Consider the following 7,277-nt stretch of genomic DNA (forward strand, 5'->3'; position numbering starts at 1 on the left):
ATTTGAATGAATAAATGTTTTTGACTCACTGTGGAACATCTCAAAGTTAATTTTAAATATTAAAGAAATCCATTTTTTTCCCTAAATTGAGGATTTTACCTAGAAATAACAGAAATCATAAAAGTTTCCAGAAGTTTTTTGTCATCTAAGAGAAGACCATGTGTACCTGGTAAACAATAACTGGTTGCTTGTTTAATCAGTGTTAATTAGAATACTTTAAATAAGCTTAGAAGACAATAACACCATCCATTGTAAGGATTATTAGCTTCTTCAGGGGTGAGTGAGATGTGTTCTTCTTTTGTTTTCTCAATAATCAAAGGTGTGATAAGCCACACACATCACTTTTACACCTCTGAAAAGTGACAAGAATAACAATACACACTTATTAACAAGATCCCAAGGTATAGCCATTCTGTAATGACCGTGATGTACATTAAAATCTGTGCCCTATGAATAAATTATCAGCATCCTTTCTTAGTTAAAAAATTATCTAGGGATTCTAAGATTATTTATTAACTAGACTTAACATTAGTTCAAACTTATAAAGTTAACTAAGAATCTTGGTTATCATGCTTTAAGCTAACACACTAGGAAACATCGTCTCTGTTGACATAAAACACTTTGTCAGACTTGTGATTCAATTAAGATGAAAACAATTTTATATTATCTGTGGTCAGGAACAATATTCTAGCATATTTGATTAGGAAAGCATATGACAAAATCAGAGGAACTAGTATTAACCAATATCAAAACCCCCACAAATCATATCATGGAAAAGCCATAAAGCCATTGGAATTTGTTTATTTATATTTTAAATTGGCAAATTATATAGATTTATGGTGTATGATGTTGTGTTTTGATAGATGTATGTATTGTACCATGGCTGAATGAAGCCAACTAACCTATTGATTACCTCACGTACTTAACACTTTTATGACATGAATCTTTAAAAGGTACTCTCTTAACAACTTACAAGTATACAATATATTATTACTGACTATAGTCATTGTGATATATAACAGAACTTTAAATTTTATTTCTATTGTCCAATTGAAATTTTGTGTCATTGACCAGTATCTCCCCAATTACCAATCCCTGATCACTGGTAACACTTTTACTCCCTGTTTCTATGAGTTTGAAAATGGCTTGTGTTTAAATCAAACTTACTCAAGTATTTAGATTTACCTAAGTATTTACCTTGATTCTGTGAATGTGGAATCGTATATATAAAAAAATTTCTTAACCATTAGTGAAAAGAAAACTTTTCCTTAAAATTCTAACACAGGTCTGTACAAAAAGTTCAGCTTCTTTATTTTCTACAAATGTGGGAGAATATGAGATTTATATTAGTTTTATTTTTCTCTATAAACTAATTACAATGGAGCTTCTTTAATTAGAGGAACTTCAAAATCTAATTAACTAGTACCTAATGTAAGTAGGAAATATTTTATACTGATACAAAAGATAAAATATTTTTTCAATTACAGACGGGCAAGCACATAACTTGCAGCTTCAGCTCTAAACCTCAGCTATGGGTAAAGTGATTCATAGAAACACAGAAACTCCAGACCTCAAAGAGATGCTTTCCTGTCTAGTGTGCACACAATGACTCTTTAATCAATTTGTGTGCACAGATAGATCAGCGCAAAATAATCAGAAAGCAAATCCTCTATCATCTATCATACAACAGGGAGTGATCCTGGTTATCTCAGTAGGTATCACAAAACTACTTTAACATTTCCTAGATGTGAACTGGCATCAGACTCTAAGAAAGACAATAACCAGAAATAAAAACAAACCAACAAAGTAGTAGAAATAAAGTCCAGAGAGAGATCAGCCACCCAAGCCAAGGTAAAGTTTGATCGCCATTTCTGGAGCAAAAAGAGAGCGAGAGAGCCACGGCACTCAGGCAGCGCATTTTCATTGGCTCCATTAATTCAATTCACTTGGGCATCTTTCCTCTTGGCAGTACCTCCAGAACTTGTCTACAGAATATTTTTTTTCAATTGTAAAAATAAATTAAACAACGTGACTCATGCAAATATAAACAGCATGTGTCAAATATTTTCTTCATCTTATTAAATAATGAAACAGTGAAAGGTTAGTTCAGAAAGCATTTGAGCATCTGGCTTTTTGTAGTCAATTTCATGAAGATAAATAAGATCGCTGATTTACTCATAAAAGTGCTGACTGTAATACTGCAAAATCAAACTAAGCCATGGCCTTTGGGTTATCTTTCTACTGTAGAGAAATTATTGCAACTCCACTCTCTAAATGTGGAACTTTTAATTAGTTGTAAACAGTGAGATGAAGGAATAACATTCTCCTAGATAATGAAACAAACCTTTGTTGGGCTTGGTAAACAATGCTACTATATATCATTGAGAATAAATGCCATCTATGTTTTTTAGGGTCTTATTTCAAAGTTATAAATAGTTTCTCATAAAAAAACATAAATATCTCATTTCTAATAGATATAAAAGTAAATCCATTATCATTTTTTAAAAATGTATTTCTCTTTTCTACTTCCCATTTTGGATAACAGCATCACAATCAAGTCCAAAGCTTGATAATTAGGCTCTTACCTCCCTAATCCCACTCTCATACAAACAATCACCAGCTCTATGTATACTATTTTTTCAAAGTTTTTGAGATCTGCCTTCTAAGGTTCATCTTTCCTTCCTTCCTTCTGTCCTTTCTTTCCTTTCTTTCTTTCCATCCTGAAATCTGTGGTTCAGTGTTTTCAAACCTGTATGTGCATCGGAATCACATGACGAGTGTAGTTGGCAGACTCTAAGGTAGTCCCTAATTTTTCCTACATCCTGCTAATCAAGCCCTCATGTAAATCCCCTACCTTGAATGTGGGCACCATGAAAACTGCTTCTAAACAGCAGAAGAAGGCAAAGGTGATGGGAGGTCAATTCTGTGATTATGTTACATAAGAGACTAACTTCCTTCTTGATGAAGTCAACCTCCATGTAGAGAGGCCTTTATGTCAAGGTCCAAGGGAAACTTCCAGACAACAGCAAGCAAGAAGCTGAGGTTCTCATATGAAAACTGAGAGGAAACTGAATCCCACTGACACCCACCTGAGCTTAGAAGCTGATCCTTCCCCAGTCAAGCCTCAAATGAGACCCCATCACTGGCCGACATCTTGATTATAGCCATGTGAGTTACCCTAAAATAAAAGACCTAGCTAAATCATGTTCTGATTTTTTTTAGGGAAAAGGGTATTGAAAATATATCTTGTAATCATGAAATGAATTAAATAAATGATCAACTAGTCAAGAACAACAGGCCCACAGTTTCACTGCCTCAACTTCCTATGCTGTTGTAATGAGTAAGATAGATAAAGCAAAATTCAAGAAGGAGGCATGCATATATTTTTGTTCCTTTCTTAGGTAGTTGAAATTTATATTATCTGTACAAAATAGTAAATGAAACTTAGGAATTGAAAAATGAGAAGAAAAAAGAAAGAAAGAAAAAAACCCTCCACGTGTAATTAACCTAGAAATTCATTCAATGACTTAAGCCAGGATTGCCAAATATCAATGGCAAATTACCTGGGGGCTCTTTCACAGCTTTAATGTGTGAAGTTCTATCCGTATTGGTCAAAAGAAAAGGCAGATGGCACAGCTGAATATTCACACCTTATGTAGGGGAAAAGAACCAAATTGCTAGTCTCCCCCCCCTCGCCCCCCAGAATTAGCTCTCTCATTGTTACACAAAAAAAGCAGGTGAAATTTATTAAATATAGAATATAAAAGTCTGAACACAATATCTAAGAAAATGCCATGAAGGCTATGTTAACCAGTTCGATGAAAATATTTCAAACTGTATATAAAATCAGCACATTGTACCTCATGATTGCATTTTTGTACACAGCTATGATTTAATTTAAAAAAAGCATTAAGAATGATTATTGCTTGATTTTGTTTTCCACTGTTTTCAATTCACAAATTTAATTACATTTTCAGAATTTAAATTACATTTGTAAAATAAGAAAATTAACACAGAATGTTATTGCTGCAAATAACTTTCAAAATTTTTTATTCCTTTGTTTCTCAACTAGATAACTGTATATTCACTTGGGAAAGATAAAGCATCTTTGTGTTTATGGAAACCCCTAGAATGAGAGAGCAGAGAGAGGAAGAAAAAGGGGCGGTAAGGTAAATTGAAGTACCATAAATCTCGATGCCCCAACATATTTCACATTAACATTGTCTACTTCCCATGTGGAAATAGAATTTATTAGCAGTAGATATGTTTTATCCTCCTGTGATTACGTGGCAAACTCATTCATCTTCTAAATCCTTGCTCAAATATTATCTCTAGTTCTCAGTTTTCCTAGAGAAAATCAACCATGCATTTTACTTCTCCGGATTAAATGTGTGGTTTGTGGACTTACTTTATGTTGTACTTACTATATTAAAATTTAATTATTTTTCATACATCTACCCTTTAACCAGATTTTAAGTTCTTTAGGGCAGGATCTGTCACTCTTACTCCAGGGACTGATAAAATGGCTGGCATATTACAACATACTCTATAAACATTACAGAGAAAAAAAGTTATTTGGTTATTTTTAGGGTAATATAGATTACAGCAATCATTTATGTCTGATGAATTTTAACATCATCATTTTATACATGACTATATGTAAAATATTCTCTGAGTTAATTCTCTGGTGATACTTGCTAACTTTCAGGTTTTTATTTCTGTGTACTGGTATTTACAACATTTTTAGGTAAGGTAAAGGCATCAATGTTCTCTCAAATCCATTTTTCTATAATCATGAAATTATGAAGTAATTTTAGATCACAAGTACTGTTTTTCAAAACGGGGTTATTATGGTATTCAAGACAGCTGCTGGAGCTGAAAGCACATTTTTTTTTGCTCAGTAATCTGACCTGTTGATGGAACCTGTGATAGGCAGGTTTGTTTGAGACTTTTTATCTTTTAGATCCTTCTAGAACTCCAAGAAGCTGGCATCATATGTTGAATGTAAGAGACTATGAATAGAAGGAATGACAAATAAATAGGGTTCAGAAAGGAAGTCTATGTCCTTTGAAATATGCAATTTGAATTATGTTTGGAGTTGTTTTGATTAGTATTAATAGTTTGAATTATAGAAGAGATAAAAGTAAGCTAAAGGTTTTCTGATATGGGCCGGGGGGAAAGTCATTGAAGGAGAAAGTCATTCATAGTCAGGTGCTTGAAGGAGAAAGTCATTCATAGTCAGGAGTGGTGAGGGCAGCATAATAGTACAGCCTGTGGGCACCTGATTCCTATCCAGACCTACTTCCGAAGAATCTCTGGGAGATCCTGTCATCTTCATACTTATAAAAGGGGCTTATGTGAGTCTAGTGTGGACTTAGCACTTTGAAAGAGAGAATCTAGCTGTAGACCACAGTTTGGGTTTACATAGACTAGAACTGAATGGATGAGACAGAAAAATTCCTATTTGTTTAAAGACGTGTCATAAATTATGTGGATTATGAATTGAGTTTTATAATTTGCTTTCCCATAATAACCTTCTAAAGTAAATTTTGTATGCCATATATTACTTAATGAGATTTTAAGAAAATTCAAAAAGAAAGATAAAGAAAAAAATAAATATAACTTGCTTGGCATAAATATAGTTAGTTAACTTTTTGATATATTTCCTCTCAGTCTTTTTGCATTGCAATATTTATAAAAATATTTGGTTGTAATGTCCCCACAGCTTTAAACTTGAATTTAAAATTTATGTTATTTTTGTAATAAACATTTTATATGTTAACATAGAGTTTTCCAGTAATGATTTTAGTTGTAACATAGTATTTGAATAACTATTAAGTTATTTATAGGTATGTGAGTCATTATGAAGGTTTTAAGACAGATTGTGTTAAGGTCCATTGCTTTGATTCCAAGAAACACCATCAACAGCAGTGTCCTTTCTTATTGACCTGTGCAAGTTTCAACTTGCTCAGCTTATCAGTGTTGCTAGGAGGCCTTCGTTTGTTTCCATCTGTGTGGATTTTACATTTCTTGATTTTTTCCTCAAAACTTTTGTGACCCACTTATTATATTTATGTATAAACCTGAGGTCACATACGGAATTGTAATTTATACCATTGTGTGGCCTTCTCTGCTTTTCTTTATGTGCCTGAATGTCCCTTCTCCCCTCATTCCTACCTTCTTTCTTTCTTCATTTATTCCCTTCCTTTTTCCTGACTAGAAGTTCTCTGTCATCCTTGCTACAATAGGATGAAACAGAGCAATTCAAACAACTCTGCACAATACAGGCATGTGCATGCCTGCACATATACACAAGCTATTACTAAACTCTCTGTAAGTGAACACATAAATGCCCAGTAGTAACTTTCACTGAAAAACATCTTTCAGCTGTGATTGAACATTAAAGAATTAACATGATTCACTACATTAAATGTTATTCTCACAGACATGAGCTGGGAGCAAGACATTTCATGGTACCCTCCAGGCCAAAAGAAGCACCCGAAAGTACCATTTCTCAAGTAGTTGTGTCTAAACAACTTAAAAATTATACCCTGAAAGCTTAATAGTTACTTGGAAAAAATGCATATGCAGTAAAAAAAGCACAGTATTATTTTATTCTTACATGAACACAAATGCAATACATACAAGCTGGCTGTACATGGCCTGTTCGGCCCTGCACAACTTTTCATACCTGGAAACCAATTTGAACACTGCCAGTCTCATGTCTTGCTCCTCCCTGGGTTTTCACATGGCAACTGTCTCCTATCACAGCAGTCACTTACTTCATTAGTCAAGCTGTGTAAGGATATGATGTCAAAAGGTGTGTACACAATTTCATGTTGACACTGGGAAATAACTCAAGCTCTACTTTGCGCAGTGTCAAATAGATGTCAAACATTGGCACCCAACAGGTATTGAGCACGCTGTGCTTTCCTCTAAACTTCCAAATATCTTGCAAGCACTCCTGTGAATTTGCTGTGGTGGCCTAAGTGCCTAAGGGCAAAATTTGGGAACCATGGGCTTAGCATCATCTACAAATTTAAATTTTCTTTTTATGTTTCCCAGCATATGCATGATGAAGGCATTATATAGTATGAATATGCATAAATAACCCTTTTCCCCCAGTAGGATCAAATCAAGTATTAATCACTAGATTTTGCTATTATTTTATTATTAAATCATAGCAGTGTACATTATTGCAATCATGGAGCACCATACACTGATTTTATATACCATTTGACATATTTTCATCACACTGGTTAACATAGCCTTCCTTG

This window comes from Nycticebus coucang, chromosome 1 (assembly GCF_027406575.1).
Source record: "Nycticebus coucang isolate mNycCou1 chromosome 1, mNycCou1.pri, whole genome shotgun sequence".
NCBI lineage: Eukaryota > Metazoa > Chordata > Mammalia > Primates > Lorisidae > Nycticebus > Nycticebus coucang.